General features: G+C 42.9%; 1 protein-coding gene across 1 annotated transcript in view; it reads right to left on the reverse strand.

Annotated features, from left to right (window-relative positions):
* Window positions 1-11,277, reverse strand: part of cUnh15orf39 (chromosome Un C15orf39 homolog) — a 29,935-nt gene extending 18,658 nt beyond the window's left edge. The window contains exon 1 of the mRNA XM_084334961.1: window positions 11,069-11,277. The gene's annotated coding sequence lies outside the window, so the exon portion shown is untranslated. The remainder of the gene's footprint in view (window positions 1-11,068) is intronic.
* Between the last annotated feature and the right edge of the window lie 4,734 nt (window positions 11,278-16,011).

Here is a 16,011-nt window from a genome sequence, read left to right on the forward strand (position 1 = left end):
AATGAATACAAATTTGGAGGTACTTTACTTGAGAATTTCCATTTTTGGGGATATAAAAGACATTTACACCACTGCATTTTAAAGCAAAATTTGAAAGTTTTACTCCACTTTATTTATCAACAGCACCTACAGTACTCGTTACTTTTAACAATAACAAGGGTTTTGCATAAAAGACATACGATTAATTCAGAATAATTACATCCTTTTAAAGAGTAACTAAAACACATGGTCCCTTTGCTGCCCTAGTGAACTCCTTACCTCCCAGTCACATGAGGGGCAGATGGCGGAGAACAGCAAAGACAGAACGTACTGCCTAGGAATGCAGCCATTGTGAAATTCTGGGCCGATACCGATGTTTAAAATGATAATTTGGCAGATGCTTTTATAAAAAAATATTACACGTTTTTATTCCCCCTTTTGTGCCAGGAAAACAAAGAAATCTTCATTATAAAAAGATAACCAAACCTTTTTAAAGTCTTTCAGTCCTTCTTCCTACTAACCAACACAACACGTAGCCAGCTAAATTGATGTGACGCGACAAACATCGGCCACTGCCATTGGTAAATGTCATCTTATTTGCGGATAAGCTGGTGGCAGGCAACAAAACTGAATATGCCTGCATCATGGGCCCATATTGTTTTTCTATGAGTAATGATGCAATAATGACCATTTAACTAACTTCTTACGTTTCTTATCGGGTGCACAGTCCAGACAGGCTCTTAGTTACAGAAATAATCAGCACCCACGGAACTGGGACATTAATCTACAACAGGCAGAGACAACGGACATGTTTCAGCTACAAGCCTTCCTCAGCATTAAGCGCAAAAATTACCATTCCCTCTGATATCGTGACTTATGTCGCGATCGCAATATCAGTCAAAAATAATGACGATTTGATATTTCCCCCCAAATCGTTCACCCTGCTGCCAGGGGGAGGGGCCAATTTTAAACCAGCAGGGTGAAAATATCAACTACTACTCTTTAAACCTTGAACAACATAAGGAGGAAGCCATCAGGACTATTACTAAACAACCAACTTTATTAACCTCTAATGTATCAAAGATTAAATCCTCCTTTGTTCCAAAATACGGAGGACAGGATATTTAAAAAAAAAATAAAATTACCGGAGCACACTTCCATCAGGGTATCTCCAGTCCACTGTTACTGAAATAAAGCATGTTCTTCCACCTCGGGTCATATCGGCATGTTTAACACATTCAGTGCCAACGACGAGATTAGTCGGCTTAACTCGCCATGCGTTGAGTGCCAAGGCCAGAGAAAAAACGAGAAAACTGTATCTCAATGTGGTTTTCCCAATAAAGAATTTCAATATATTTCTTTTATTAGCAATAGGGATGCCCCGATCAATCGGCTAGCGATCGGTATCGGCCGATAATCAGTATAAATATGAGATCTGTGAATTCCGATAATGCTTTATTTTCGCCGATCGTGAAAACCGATCGAAGACGCGTGGAAAACATGATCCAATTCTCAGCAGAGTTCTCGCTGACTTCTCTCTCAGGCACACAGCTGCTGCTGCAGCGCACTTGCCCCTCCTCCTCCCCCTACTCCTCCCCCTCCCAGACCCGTCATGTCAACAAGCTCTGCCAATAGTCTGCATGAGCAGCTCCGTTAGCTAGGTAGCTAACGTTAGCTCACGTTAGCTCACTGTCTAAACGAAATGACCCAGTAAACTAAATTGTTCACTTTAGTTTAATACATGATGCATTGTCTAACGGTATCTAGCTGGCTAGCTACTGATAGCTCCTGATATCAACAAGCTCCGGCAAAGGGCGGCTGAGTGGCGCAGTGGACAAGGCGCTCGCCACTAACGCAGGAGATGCTGGTATCGAGCCCATCACGGAGGGGACACGTGATGCAAGGCTTGGTCCTCACTGCAGTCGACCAGTGGGAGGCGTAGTCTAGCAGCGTTCGAGACAGGGGAGGGGACAATTGGAAATACGAAATTGGAATGGGAGAAAAATAGAAAAATGGGAGAAAAAGTGGAAAAAGAAAAAAAAAAACAAGCTCCGGCAATAGTCTGCATGAGCAGCTCCGTTAGCTAACGTTAGCCCACTGTTTAAACGAAATGACCCAGTAAACTAAATAGTTCACTTTAGTTTAATATAGGGATGACCCGATCACGTTTTTTGCCACCAATACCGATCACCGATCGTCTTGAGCCATATCGGCCGATACCGATATTGATCGTTTTTGGTTTTATATTAAAAAAAATGTAATATACTTTTTTTATATATATACACATATATATATATATATATATATATATATATATATATATATATTTATAATATAATTATACTTGTAGTTGTATTATCTGCGAGACATCGCCACCACGCAACAAGTCAAAATGCTCGCTGTCTGTGTGTATACATACTCTGCTTTGGTTAAATCACATTCAGCATGCCCTCAGCACAGCAGGGTATATCTGCGGCTGCGGCTCTGCAGATATACCCTACTCCCTCAGCTAGCCCCGTTTGTGACTGCGATGCAAGCCGGGGTTCGAATACGCATCGAATCAATGTTATAAGACATTGATATCAGGAGATATCTGCTGCTACTGCTAGCCAGCTAGATAACATTAAGACAACGCCTCAGTGAACTATTTAGTTCAATGGGACATTTCGTTTTGAACTAACGTGAGCTAACGGAGGTATCAACATGCACTACTAGACTTGCTGGAGCATTTGTTGATATCAGGAGCTATCAGTAGCTAGCCGGCTAGATACCGTTAGACAATGCCTACTAAAAGTGAATAGTTGACTGGGTAATTTTGTTTAAACAGTAACGATAGCTAGGTAGCTAACGTTAGCTCACGGTCGAATGCACTATAGACTAGAGCAGAGGACCCTCCTCCGCACGTTTACACGGGTGCGGGAGGGGCAAGAGAGGAAGAGGAGGAGAAGGAGCGGCAGTTTGCAGATCAGTGTGTCTGAGACAGACAGCGAGTGAGATCTCCGCTAAGAATTGGATCATGTTTTTCGATCGGTTTCCGCGATCGGCGAATATGACTCATTATCGGAATTCACCGATCGCATATTTATACTGATTATCGGCCGATAACGATCGGTGGCCGATCGATCGGGGCATCCCTATGTAGCAGCCTGAAGATATTGCTTATTATTCAGAGCTGGTGACTTGCCTTTTTGTCTCCCCTTTCTGCACCAAGACATTCTAATTAGTTTCATTGATATTCGCACGAACAATGACACAAGCGTCTCCTTTCCATCACTGGAATACGGATTATAAACGACATTACTGGATCATATTCTACAATCCTTTTCCCTGTGGAGCTAGTAGGCGACCAGCAGGGGGCGGTAGCAGAGTGTCGGGGAGAGTTGGGAGGAGATATATGGAGGAGAGAGACGGAAGACGCTCTCTTCGGCTTTGGACTTGACCGTGAACGGTTGCAGCCACAGCGGGCGTGTGCTTTGGAATAGCCCTGTTGAAGAAGTGAAACTGGAGAGCCCCGTGGGATAGCGACGGGTGATAGGAAGTACTTGCTAGTTGACGTGATATCCTAGAGGTACCAGCGATAGTGTGTGAGCAAACGGTACAGAACAAGGTACTAACATTATCGGATTACAGTAGTTACTGTGTGCGGTATAAGTAGCGTGCGGCTAATAACATATCTGAGTCCTTAGTAGTCGGGTTATAGCAGTTACTGTGCCGGTATAGAGTGCGAGCCCCGAGACGCGCGTTGGACCTACAACTAGTCTGCTCCGGCTGCCTGCAATCAGTCTGCCCCGGTTACCTGCGACCAGATCTGCACCCGACTGCCTGCAGCCTACGGGAGTTCGTCATCGCCCAGCACACGCTCTCAGCCGGCGCTGCCTCTCTGCCCCGGCTCCGCCTGCTAGTGTCCTCGCCGAGAGTGCTCGACGCCATCTTGCCTCCCGGACAACAGTGGCGCGGCGAGGCGGCCATTTTAGATGAGTATAAACGAGCGTCTATGCTCCGGAGCCTTACACCGTACACAGTGTGGTGCAGCCCGCGGGCGAAGTTAACGTTGCTAACTACCGTTCCTAAGGGGAACCCCAGACAATATATGCCGGCATTAGAATAGGACTTTTGCAAGGTATTAGTGGGCCCACACTTTTGTTTTCTTTCCTTTCCTTTAAGTGTGATAACATGTGTGTTTAATAATATTTTTCCATTCAGTGAACCCTTCTATTCTTCCCCTATGTCCTCCCTTCTTTCCCCATATTACGGAGTACTAGAGCAGTATATGTAAACCCTTAGGGAAGGTATTGATACTGTGTCTAGCCCAGACGTGGGCAGCACTTAGTCTGGGTACAACGAGAGCACTTGGTGCCTAGGGCGTAATTACATAATTATCAGACTAACTATTGTGTAACGATAACCATGGTGCAATAATCACCAGACGTAGCTATTGTGTAACTAGAAAATTGATGCAATAATAATCAGACTGAATGGGAGCACGGTGTCAGGGCTGTACGCTAAGCTTTTTCACTAGGGGCACACTTGCCCCTAAATGAGAAATTTAGGGGCAAAAAATATTTTTTAGGGGCACATTTTTTAATAACAATTTTACCATTATTAAAAAAAATATGTTCCTCCTGCCTCATTACTGTGGTCCTTTTATTTAACATTTAAGTGCGTTTGTTTTCAGGTTTGTATCTTTTATAATGAACCAACTGAGAGTGTGTAAATCACTAATAGAACAAAAACAACAAACTGTGTGTGTGTGTGTGCGCGCGCTTGTGTAGTGCTCCTTGAATGAGATCATCACAACACACACACACCATTAATCAGGAGGAGAAGAAACTCTGCATACATTTGTTTCACAATGAAAAGTGCTTTAGAAATCAAATGAATTATTATTATTGTAAATAACCTCATGAAAGGTTTATTATTTGTATGGGTAATTACCTGCTTCATATTTGTGATGTTACTGGTTTCAGTGTGTGCCTAAAGTGATCAATGTGTTGGGCCGTTTATAGAGATCTATGCCAATTAATGTTTATGTATATCCAGGACTTTTTTTATATAAGAATTGAGAGGTATTTGTATATATGACCTTTATTTTGAAAACTGTTGCAACGCAACCTTATTTACATTTGCGCTTTTGACAGTGAAATGTTCAGTCCAACTTAGCTCGAAGGAAAGACTAATAAAAAAGGTTTAATTGACCCGTATGAGGCTCTTACGGTAGGACTTTGATTGTTTATAGAAGTGGAATGTAATACTATGCAAAACGAGAAATAAACAGTGATTTTACCAGCAGTCATTTCATTTCATATACGGGGAACCGACTATTATTAGTATTATATTATTTGCATATCGTCTCATTATTAGATAGATAGGTTGATACTTTATTGATCCGCGGTGTCAATTTAAGTAGACAGTATTTCACGTCCTAATAGTGGGGTACTCACGTAATGCATGGCTGATCCTGAACGTTAGAAGTTTCCGTGTCCCCGTCAATCAATCATCACATCATCACGTCAATCATCATCATCTTATCATCTCTCCACATCGGACGTGGTTGTCATAAAATTGACTGATATCCATTATCCACTCCGTTGTTCTTGCGGAGCAAGAGCCATATTATTATTTAAAGGAAGCGGCCACATTCACATTCAGTTTCGTTTCGCTAGGAATTATGGGATTTGGTGTTGGATGTATAGACTACGCAGATAGGGACATGGTCTTTAATCGCACAATAGACTACAAGTTCCAAGTATATAGCGTGACCCAGATTCACTCCGCGCAAATCTTTTTTTTCACTCAGGCTATCGGTGATCGCAGTAAGTTCATTCATTGCCGACAGATTCTTTCATAGCACCACGACATTGTGTCGCACTGACAGCTCGCGTGAGTGGCGTCATCACACGCCTTGGATAATTTAGGAGTGAAATGCGAATGCAAGGCTTGAAAGCACTACTCGCAAGCCCGCCCCCAGATAATATTTACCAATCGCAACGGCCAATTAAAGGGGCAATTCGCGATCATATCATCGCAGTGTACAGGCCTGGGTGTGTGTGTCTTTTATTGAGCCTATCTTAACCCTTTGATGCGGGTAACATATATATAATTAACCCTTTGCTATTTCACCGTTCCCTCTTCATTGTAAGGTTTCTAGGGTCATTGAGGGAGGGTACTGCTTGCGGGGGGAACTCAGAGTATTTGATTACAATTCAGTCACGAGGTGTGGGAGGGTTTAAGGAGCAACTGGGGGGAGTGGGAGAGTGTTGGGGAGTACTGCTGACCGCCCTGTTGCAGGGAAGGAAGACCAGAGTACCAGACCAGGTTGGTAAATCCCGGGCCCCATCCACTCACACTACCAGCCTCGTCGACGCCCCAGGCCCAAAGACGAGGGTGCAGTCAGACAGAGTTCTACTGTGTCCAGCTACCTCGTGACTGCCAGCAACCGTTCCCACGAAGCAGGGATAATCCACCCTGCTACACCTAGTTTAAAGGGGGAACTATCTTATAAATGGCCTTTTTCATTGTTTAGCATCGTTTCCTGGCTATGTGTACTTATATTAATAGGATCTATGTCTCTAATTCTCATATTGGCGCATTCTTCCAATTCTCCTCTCACAATATTCACCCTCACTGAACTGAGTCATCTGAAAATGTGCATATCTGTGATGTCAGAGATTTCTCAGCTGCATAATAATGTGGCAGTTGCCACCAGGCCACACAGTGGTTGGAGCCCAGCCTCAAAACGGCTTAAGATCTTGAGGTAGAAAAATGCTGTTTTTGAGTACTTGATTAGAAATACAAAACAATGCATTTTTTTTAAAGAAACCTTACAGAGGTGTTCCATAGACTCACAGGAATTGTGTAAAAGTGCCCAAATAGTGAAAGAAATAGTAAAATAGTTCCCCTTTAATACATGATGCATTGTCTAACGGTATGTAACCGGCTAGCAGTAGCTACAGATAGCTCCTGATATCAATGTCTTATAACATAATTGACATTATTCGTTTTTGCAGCTGTTGGCTAATTAGCTATCATGCTTCATAACAACACTGCGAACATCTTATACGTTTCAGACCCTGTTAGTCAGAGTATACACACAGACAGTGGAGCTGTTTGCAGATAGCGAGCATTTTGACTTGTTGCGTGGTGGCGATGTCTTGCAGATAATACAACTACAGTATAATTATATATATATTTTTTTTAAATTATAAAAACAAAAACGATCGGTACTATCTGCAGTGTATCGGCCAATATGGCTCATAGACTATAAAAGATGTGCCAGTCAAGTCTACATTGTAAATGCTTAGATTATGTCTTATTGATAATATCAATGCATGAAATAATGCAACAAGCTGTAGATGAAAAACTATTTATTGAACTGGAACTTTGAAACACATGAGCACTGGGATTGATATATGTTCTCTCTTCCACTCCTCTCCTATCCTATCTCATCTTGTCCTCTTCTCTCCACACCTCCCCTCTTGTGTCTGCTCCCGTCTTCTCTTCCTACTCTTCTCAACTCCTCTCCACTCTTCTCCCTGTTCCTCTGTCATCCTCTACTCTTCTCTTCTCCTCCTCTTCTTCTCCTCCTCCTCCTCTTTCATCTTCGCCCCTCTTGTCTTCCTCCTCCTTCTTTCCTTTATTCATTAGTCTTATTAGATTATGAGTTTTACGTAGAAGGGGTATGCCTACTCTTTTGTAAATCAAACTAATGAACCTAAAAGGGAAAACATAAGGCTGGTTCCCCTGTGGTTCCTCAGTACAGCAACCCCACTAGTAAGCTTAGCTTAACAGTATAGATGTATAGAATCAGTCTAGGCATGATCAATAACTTTTCAAAAATGTCCTCACCCCAAATGTTCCTATTTAGTAGTATACTCTTTTTTAAGAAAAAAAAAAACGAAAAATCACAAAATAGCTAAAAGTAGATATATAAGAATGAATGTTACAAAATGTATCAAGACTATACTATTCATGTCAACTAGTATAGAAGTAATGTCACAGCCTAATGTGAAAATGTATTGGTAGTTAGCTAGCAATGCAAGCTAGCCAACACTAGCTAGTAGCTAGTTAGTTAGCAAACTGAATGTTGGCTAGCAAGATTGCACTCCATGTCATACCTGTCAACCCTCCCGTTTTTCCCGGGATTCTCCCGTATTTCAACCTTCTCTCCCGCCATCCTCCTGTTAAAATATTTTCCCGTATTTTTTTCTTTTTTATTTATTTATACAAAATGGCTGCAATTCCCCTCCATGACAGGTGGACTCAGTGTAGATTAGAACGTTAGGACAGGAAGTGAGACCGGAAGACGGTTGCCAAGAAAATGTCGGGCAAAGTGGGGTTGTTCCCGGAGAGCTCACTCTTGGCCGTGGTTTCTCAGTGTATAATGTATGGTGCTCTAACTCAACATGCGAGTAGGGTGAGACAACATATATACCCTACTTTATACTATATTATTGTCATTAGTTTAATGTAAAGTCAGTCTTACATTGGCACTGCTTTAACTTTGCATTTACCCATAACCCATTGCTGTATTAGACCCATGTGCCAGTATAACTTTTGTAAAGTAATGAAGCGCAAATGTAAAGTTAATCAATACACAATGAAACAATATCTTTATCTATATCATTCACATGTCAAAACTATTTTAATAAAACAAGATTTCCGCTTTTCATTTCTACTCATTCATCCAAAACAAGACGGACTATAGATGTCAAGGCTCCCGTGTTGGCTGGGAAATGCATGTATTTGACCCTTCTATTGAGATCGCGAGTAACGTTATTATTCCTGAAGTCCACCAATCCGAAACTATACTTTTAAAGTCCATATCACCAAGTTGCCTGCATCAAATTCCAACATCCAATATACCATATAGGATGCCAAGAGGGTTTTTATAAACTCATCTTAATTTTGTGCTCAATAGTTTCATTTTATTACTATTTTACACATCATCCAATACAATTGTCCAGGACAACTGTTTCTATTTCCATGTAAGTGTTCACTTTTGCTCAGTTTCCATGACTTTTCCATACCTGGAAAATGAAAAAATTAATTCCATGTTTTCCAGATACCATGGGGAACCCTGCTTTGATTTGGAAATAGTAGTGTGTCCAGGCAAGCAACGCGAACGCTTTTAGCTAAATTCACATATCGCTCCATAACAGTTACCAGGAATTAGCCAGGATCACTCTGAAACTATACAATATTCACCACGGTATAACACATGAACGTATACATGAGAAATTGTTTTCTTTTTCACATGTTGAACGAGGGATAGTTAATGTCAAATGAGCCATAGTATTGTCTCCATAGCTATAATATAGAATATAGATATAGCCCATGCGCATAAATGTTCCTTGCATAAGGACAGACTAAAAACAATGCCTAATTGCCTCTACGAATGGAATGTAACACCTGACGACCGGCGCTATTGATATGCAAAGTAGCCAGGTGTGTACTGCGAGTTGGCGCATCAGTCGAGTGCAGCGCATTCCTGTGTGCATGCACATCCGTGCGTGCACGCGCTTCTGCTCACAAAACTTAATCTTGTCCCATGAGCAACGCATCTCTGAGGATAACTAAAACGGCTGGCACTGAAAGTGTTAACAGGCATGGCCTTCAATGGCTGAGGTTTTACAAACTGTTGTACACGTTCAGTAAGAGCCGATCTGAACAGAGGTAGAAATAGCTACTGTTTCTACCTCTAATAGCTACAGTTAATTGCCCTGTTGAGTGTCTGAATCTCTGCACTGTGGGGGATGGATACAAAACAACACAGTAGTCCCAAAACAACGTATGGGTATAGTTTCATCAAAATACCCTGTGGGCTTTGTTTAGGCACAACACCAGGCCCTGCTGTTTGACAGATCTCATCAGGGCATCCTGTTGACACCTTCACCCCTGCACATATTGATTGATTGATTGATTGATTGATTGAAAAGTTTATTAACAGATTGCAGAATGGGTACAGTACAGTACAGCTCAATACATACAATTGTTAAGAGGATGCAGACCTGAGAAAGACTTTCGTCTTGTTTCCATCAGGGTCCCCCATTTTCAATTCATCATATATAAGTATCATATCAGAGTAGAGGAACTGTGGTTTATGTGCAAAGAGGTAAACTATAGCAGCAGAGCTGTTAACATATTAAAAACCACAAAGTGTGCGTGTGTGTCAAGAAGATACAGTATAATCTCACACGGTCAGACCCACCATCTTCCTAGTCATGAAGGATAATAGAAGACGGTTAAGGCATCCTCGGCTGGCTCCTGCGAGATATAGATAGATAATCGTATATTTTCGGGCAAAAACAGCATAACAAAACGGAAATTGTGCACCAAACTGACTTAAATATAATAGAATATAAATACTTTATTCACCCCGAGGGAAATTTTGCCATATTTGGAAATATAGTGTGGCCAATCAAAACTCCCAAAGAGCCCCGTGTCAAAGAACCATGAAATGCTGCGAATGCGTTCTGGTGATTGAACTCTGCAAACACGGACTGTAACCTTACAGCCTTAACATTAATGCAGGCGAAACATATTTGTACAGATCTGGGCTATGGGACATGCTCGCTTGCATGATCACCTACTCTACTCCGAAGATAACATGCAAATAAAATAACCATGCAAATAACATGGAAATAATGCACATGCAAGTAAAAGTAACCGATGACAAGGTAAACACTTTCACCATTCGGCGCAGGGCGACAGATATATATAGACGTGTAGCTTAGGCACAAACCACAGACCCGACGGCAAACAATTTTAATTTTTTTGATTGTTTAGCAGCAGTCCTCACGCGCCCATCGCCGGCTCAGATGAGATACTCCATAATGACAGCGCACGCGCAGCGCGGCAAACTATTCAGGACGGCACACTATTCTACAATGTTGGTATTAAGTTGTTTAGATTGTTTAGCAGCCTCCGTCGTCACGCGCCCCTCGCCGTCAGATACCCCAGAATGACAGCGCGCGCGCGAGTGGCACGTGAGGACGGAGGCTGCTAAACAATCTAAACAGATCATACTCCATAAAGATTTCCCTTGAAAAAACAGCGACCCGAAGCTGTTTAGAAAGTTGTTTTCCCTTACCTCCGTGTTTTAAACACTACATGGATATTCCACTGAGACTCCATGAAAAAACACACGTTTTATAGTCGCCCGGCAAATTGTGGAAACCTTGTCAGTCGCGGGCTTTTTGGGGATAAATAACAGACGATGTGCCCGATTCCTGGGAATGGAGTCCGATGCACGCACCCCCTAGTACGAGCCAAACGCCCTCGTATCGTGCGCCAAATGGTTGGGAATGGTTCGCCAAATGTTTTCATCGGTTTGCTCGAAGTCCATCGTGGCTTGTGAGAAGTTGGCCAATTGCAGAGAGACAGGAGTGAGGGGACGGTCTTTGATCGATAGGCGGAGTTTAAACGACGAAATTAAAAGTCCTCAGCATCTGTTTTCTGTACCTTTGATGTTTCACCCCCAGCTCTCCTGCTTTTCAGTCTTATTTAATAGACTATTTAATAGACTAGACATAGGTATTCCAAATGTAGCCTACTCTCCAAATAAACATTCCAGACGTACCATGACAATTGCTAAGGTTGTCATGCTCTCTTACATGTGCAGTATTTACATATTTCAGAAGAAGTATTTATTTGTTTACACATGATGTATATTTATAATACATACAGATCTGACAACTTCAGGATGTAATGAACCTTTAAACTTCAGCACAACTCACTCAAGGTCAGGAATATAATGTAATTACTAGCTGGTGTGGGAATATTTTCAGGCTTAAGAATGTTCAGTTGACGTTGGGTTTTAATATATATTATACATTTATATATATTTTGGGACATTATTTAGGTGGGTTTTAAATAAAACATTGAGTGTGTTTTAGTTCAAGGCTGAAGAGGCCCTTTTGTCCTCCTCTGGCTGTTGGCATGGTTTGTCCAAGGCCAGACACCTGTGCATTTTCTTGTTACGTGTCTCTATACATCCATGAGAAGTTGAACCCTGTCCAAACTGGATCATATGGGGAAATGCACAGGTGTCTCGTTTTGGATTGGTACGCAAGCAAAGACGCCCTTAGCCAGACGAGTATATTAGAATTTAAAGCTGAGAAAGCGGTAGAGCTACTTTCCTCTCTGCTACCCTGCATTGCTGTCTGCCTTTTCGTCATTCAAAAGCCTGTTGTGATCCATGGACCACTCAATGATTAATGTAATTATTATTTATGATTGTTCAATAAATGCAAGACATATTGTTTGAACTAGTTTCCAGTGTCTAATATTCTATATCATTCTGTTTTGATCTGAGGTGTAACAAAACCACCCACACTGGTAATTTGTCAGGCAAAGTCATACAAATCTGACAGTTTTAGGATGCAATGCAGTCAGCTTCAACACATCTCAAGGAAAACACAAATAAGGAAAACTGCCTGTGGACATGGACAGTTTAATGGAGTTCTAACATTGTTTAGACTATTGTCTACAGAGAAGTTCCTTCAGAAGGGGCATCAGATGCTTTAATTCAATAAACTCAATTCAAAGGACTACTGTATGTCTCCAGGTCTCAACTCAATGTCCGCTGTCCTATATGACATGATCAATAACAAGCATGATCACCGTACAATTAAAATATATCACACACACTACAGAACATTTGATGAGATATGTTGTGGTGATAAGGAGGGGGAATTCAACGACTGGATTTACCATCGTTTTTAGGCCTGTCTCATTTGAACAAGGAAATAAAAACAGATTTATTGGTGATACATAGGATCTGGAATGCACTTGTGCCGCCTCCATAGTTAAGCCCAGGGCAGACCCGGCGCCATGGGCGGGCATTAGGGGGCCGGGCCCGCCCACTGAGTCAGCTGTGCCCACCCTGGTAATATATATATATATATTTTTTTGTCAATCAAAGTCGATTATCCAAATCCTTAGTCGGGGACAGCCCTAGTGGGCACTGATGTCAACAACAACATTACTGAAGCTAGCACGGCACTCTGTGAGAATTCGTTTTCTACCCTCAGTTGGCATTTGAGAAGGACTTAAAAAAGTTCAGGAATGAGTGGAGGGGCAGTGTTTTAAGAAGATTTCTGTGATGATTCGCCTGTTCCCTGGACCTTGTTTTCCCTGTCTACTCTCCTCATCAACCCCCACCCTTGCGATGATTTACTCTCCTCTACTCTTCACCAGCCCCCACCCTTGGACATCCTTGATCCTCTACCTTCACGCACCTGTTGGGAGTTTGCAATCACCTCGGGAGAGTACATAGGTTGCAGACTCCCCTCCAGTCCTTGTCGGGTCGTTCTGTGTTCTGGACTCTGTATCTGTGTTCATTGTTCATGGAGTTCTGGACGTTACCATTCTGTACGTCACCATCACCTGCCGCGTCTCTGGCGTGAGACGACGGCCCAGCCGTCACCACCTGTCGCCGTTTGCCTGGAGTGGGACACCGTCTTCGCTCTCTAATTCTCTACGGGAGGTTTTCCAGTGTTCCCACTCCAGACGTCAAGGCGGCTCGTCATCGCTCCCGATTCCACGAGAGGAAGGCGTCTCTTCGTGATCCTCGTTCCTGGGGTGAGGCTCGTCGTCGCTCCCTAGTATTCCACGGGAGGACGGCGTGTGCCCATCCCGTTCCCCTTGGACCCAGGCTCGTCGTCGCTCCCTAGTATTCCACGGGAGGATGGCGTGTTCCCATCCCGGTCCCCTGGGACCCCCTTTGTTCTGCGCTGCCCGTCTGCAGCATCCGAAGAGGAGGAGGAGTGTCCCCGTGCCAGGCCTCCGCCGTCGGGCCCCTGTTCCCGTGCCAGGCCTCCGCCGTCGGGCCCCTGTCCCCGTGCCAGGCCTCCGCCGTCGGAACCCTGTCCTCATCCCTGTAAGCAGCTCTGGCCCTCGCCCTGTCCAAGGCCTTACCCTGTTCTCTGTCCCTGTCTCCAGCCCGCCTCTCCGGGCCTCTGTCCCTGTCCCCCTCTCCAGTGCCCCTGGTCCTGGCCCTGACACTTAGCCCTGGTCCTTAGCCCTGGCCCTTAGCCTTAGTCCCTTAGCCTGTTCGCCTCTTAAAGGCACAGTGCCGCATTTTCCATATTTCCTTGACTCTAGTGTTTTTGTGTTTTCCCTTAAAGGGACTGTGCCGCTTTTTGTTCTATAATAAATATTTGCCCTGTTTTGGCTTACTCTCATACCTGTCTTGTGTTGTGCGATTGGGGTCGGTTACAAACCATAACAATTTCACTCTGTCCCCAAATGCCGCTTGCCGCTCTACTAATGATGGTGAGTAGCCTGTGGAGGAATTTTGTTTGCTTTTTTATGCACCTTATTTTTGTTAGTTCAGTTCAGTTTGTCAGTGAATTCAGAAGTGTTGAATAAATGGAGACTTTTCAAAGATATAGAATAGAATAGAATAGAAATGTATTATCCTGAGGGAAATTTGACACTGCAAATCACTCAACATTAAACATTTAGACAGAACAAGTCGCGAATAAGAATAACAAAACAAATGGCCTAAGAATAGAATAAAATGAAATAGAATAAAAATAGAATAAAAGATACAGTAAATAAATACAGTAAAAATATACTGAAGTCTACAGTAGGTGTAATATTGCACAGTGCTGTTTAAAAAGTAAGAGTCCAGGAAGATGGTAACTGTCACTCTGTGCTCAGTGATGCAGTGAGGCACAGTGATGCATTGTATAAAGTCTGATGGCTGTCGGAATGAAGGACTTCCTGTGCCGTTCAGTGCTGCATTTAGGTAGTGTGAGCCTAGCACTGAACATGCTCCTCCTGTCCGCCAAGTCTGTGTATAGTGGGTGGGAGGGGTTTTCCCTGATGGCCTGGAGCTTAGCAAGGTTCCTCCTCTCCGCCACCCTCGCTAGAGTCCAGCTCCACCCCAACCACGCTACTGGCCTTCCTGACCATCTTATCCAGCCTGTTTGTGTCCCCTGCTCTCAGTCCCCTGCCCCAGCAAGTCTGTTATATATATATCCGTTCAGTCTGTTTTTGTATAAGTGAATGTTCTTAAGATAGAGAGAAATTAGATTTTTCAATTGCCTCTCTGCTGTTTAGTTCAGCACAGCGGGCAGCGCCAAGCAAGCCACAGCGCCGTTGTCCCAGCTGAAACGTATAAAGGGGAACCTGTGTTGAAAAACCATTGTGCCCCCCAGAGATCATATTATGCCCCCCCACTAATTTGTTTCTGCAGCCTGGTCTGGCCCAGGGTGTCGTAAAGCAATACAAGTTAAGATGTTTGTCTTTATTCAGCCAAGGCATTACTTCCCATCATGAATCCCATGTCTGGATGAATGAAGAAGCGCAGAACTTCAGCTGAAAGAAAAAGGCCTGGTAAATCTTAAGCCTCTGCTTATTTTTGCTTAATTTGCTAACTACTGTAGATTTCAACAAAAAAGACAAGTAGGCTAATATAAGGTTGAAACAGTTATTGTGCTGTTATCTAGTTGTAGGCTGTGTGCTGACCACGGAGATCAGAATGATATTTTATTAAACTGCTGCCCTCATTCTAGTTAATAGTTAGTAGTTAATGGTTGACTATGATCAGTGAGTAGAGTTAAGATTAGGTCATTCATTATCACAGTCCTATTATGTTTATCCTCTTGTTGGACATATCTTCGATTATGTTTTTGGTTTATTGCGCTTGGCTAAATATAATAATTGACAAAGGCATAAACTATGCTTTATCTGCACTTTAACATTACATATTGTATAGGCCTAATGGTATGTAGCCTACAACAGTATGCTAATACTGCACAGCAAGATGGAAAGTAATTCATTGTACAGTAAACCTAAAGTTTGAACTGCTTCATTTGCATTATCTTCACATTATGAGTTAATTTATTGCCATACTTGCATCATGCTAGTCCCTCTTCATCCGTCAGGGAGCTCTTATTTGTGTGTCCAGTGGGATTGCTACAGTTGAGTCTAGACAAGTCAGTGGCTTCCATCAAACCCTGTGGCCTCTTAGGTAAAGCCATGCTCACCAAGGAATGACATTGGAAGGCAGTGTCCCAGCGGAGC

This window comes from Notolepis coatsorum (assembly GCF_963971535.1).
Source record: "Notolepis coatsorum genome assembly, chromosome: 18".
Taxonomy (NCBI): Eukaryota; Metazoa; Chordata; class Actinopteri; order Aulopiformes; family Paralepididae; genus Notolepis; species Notolepis coatsorum.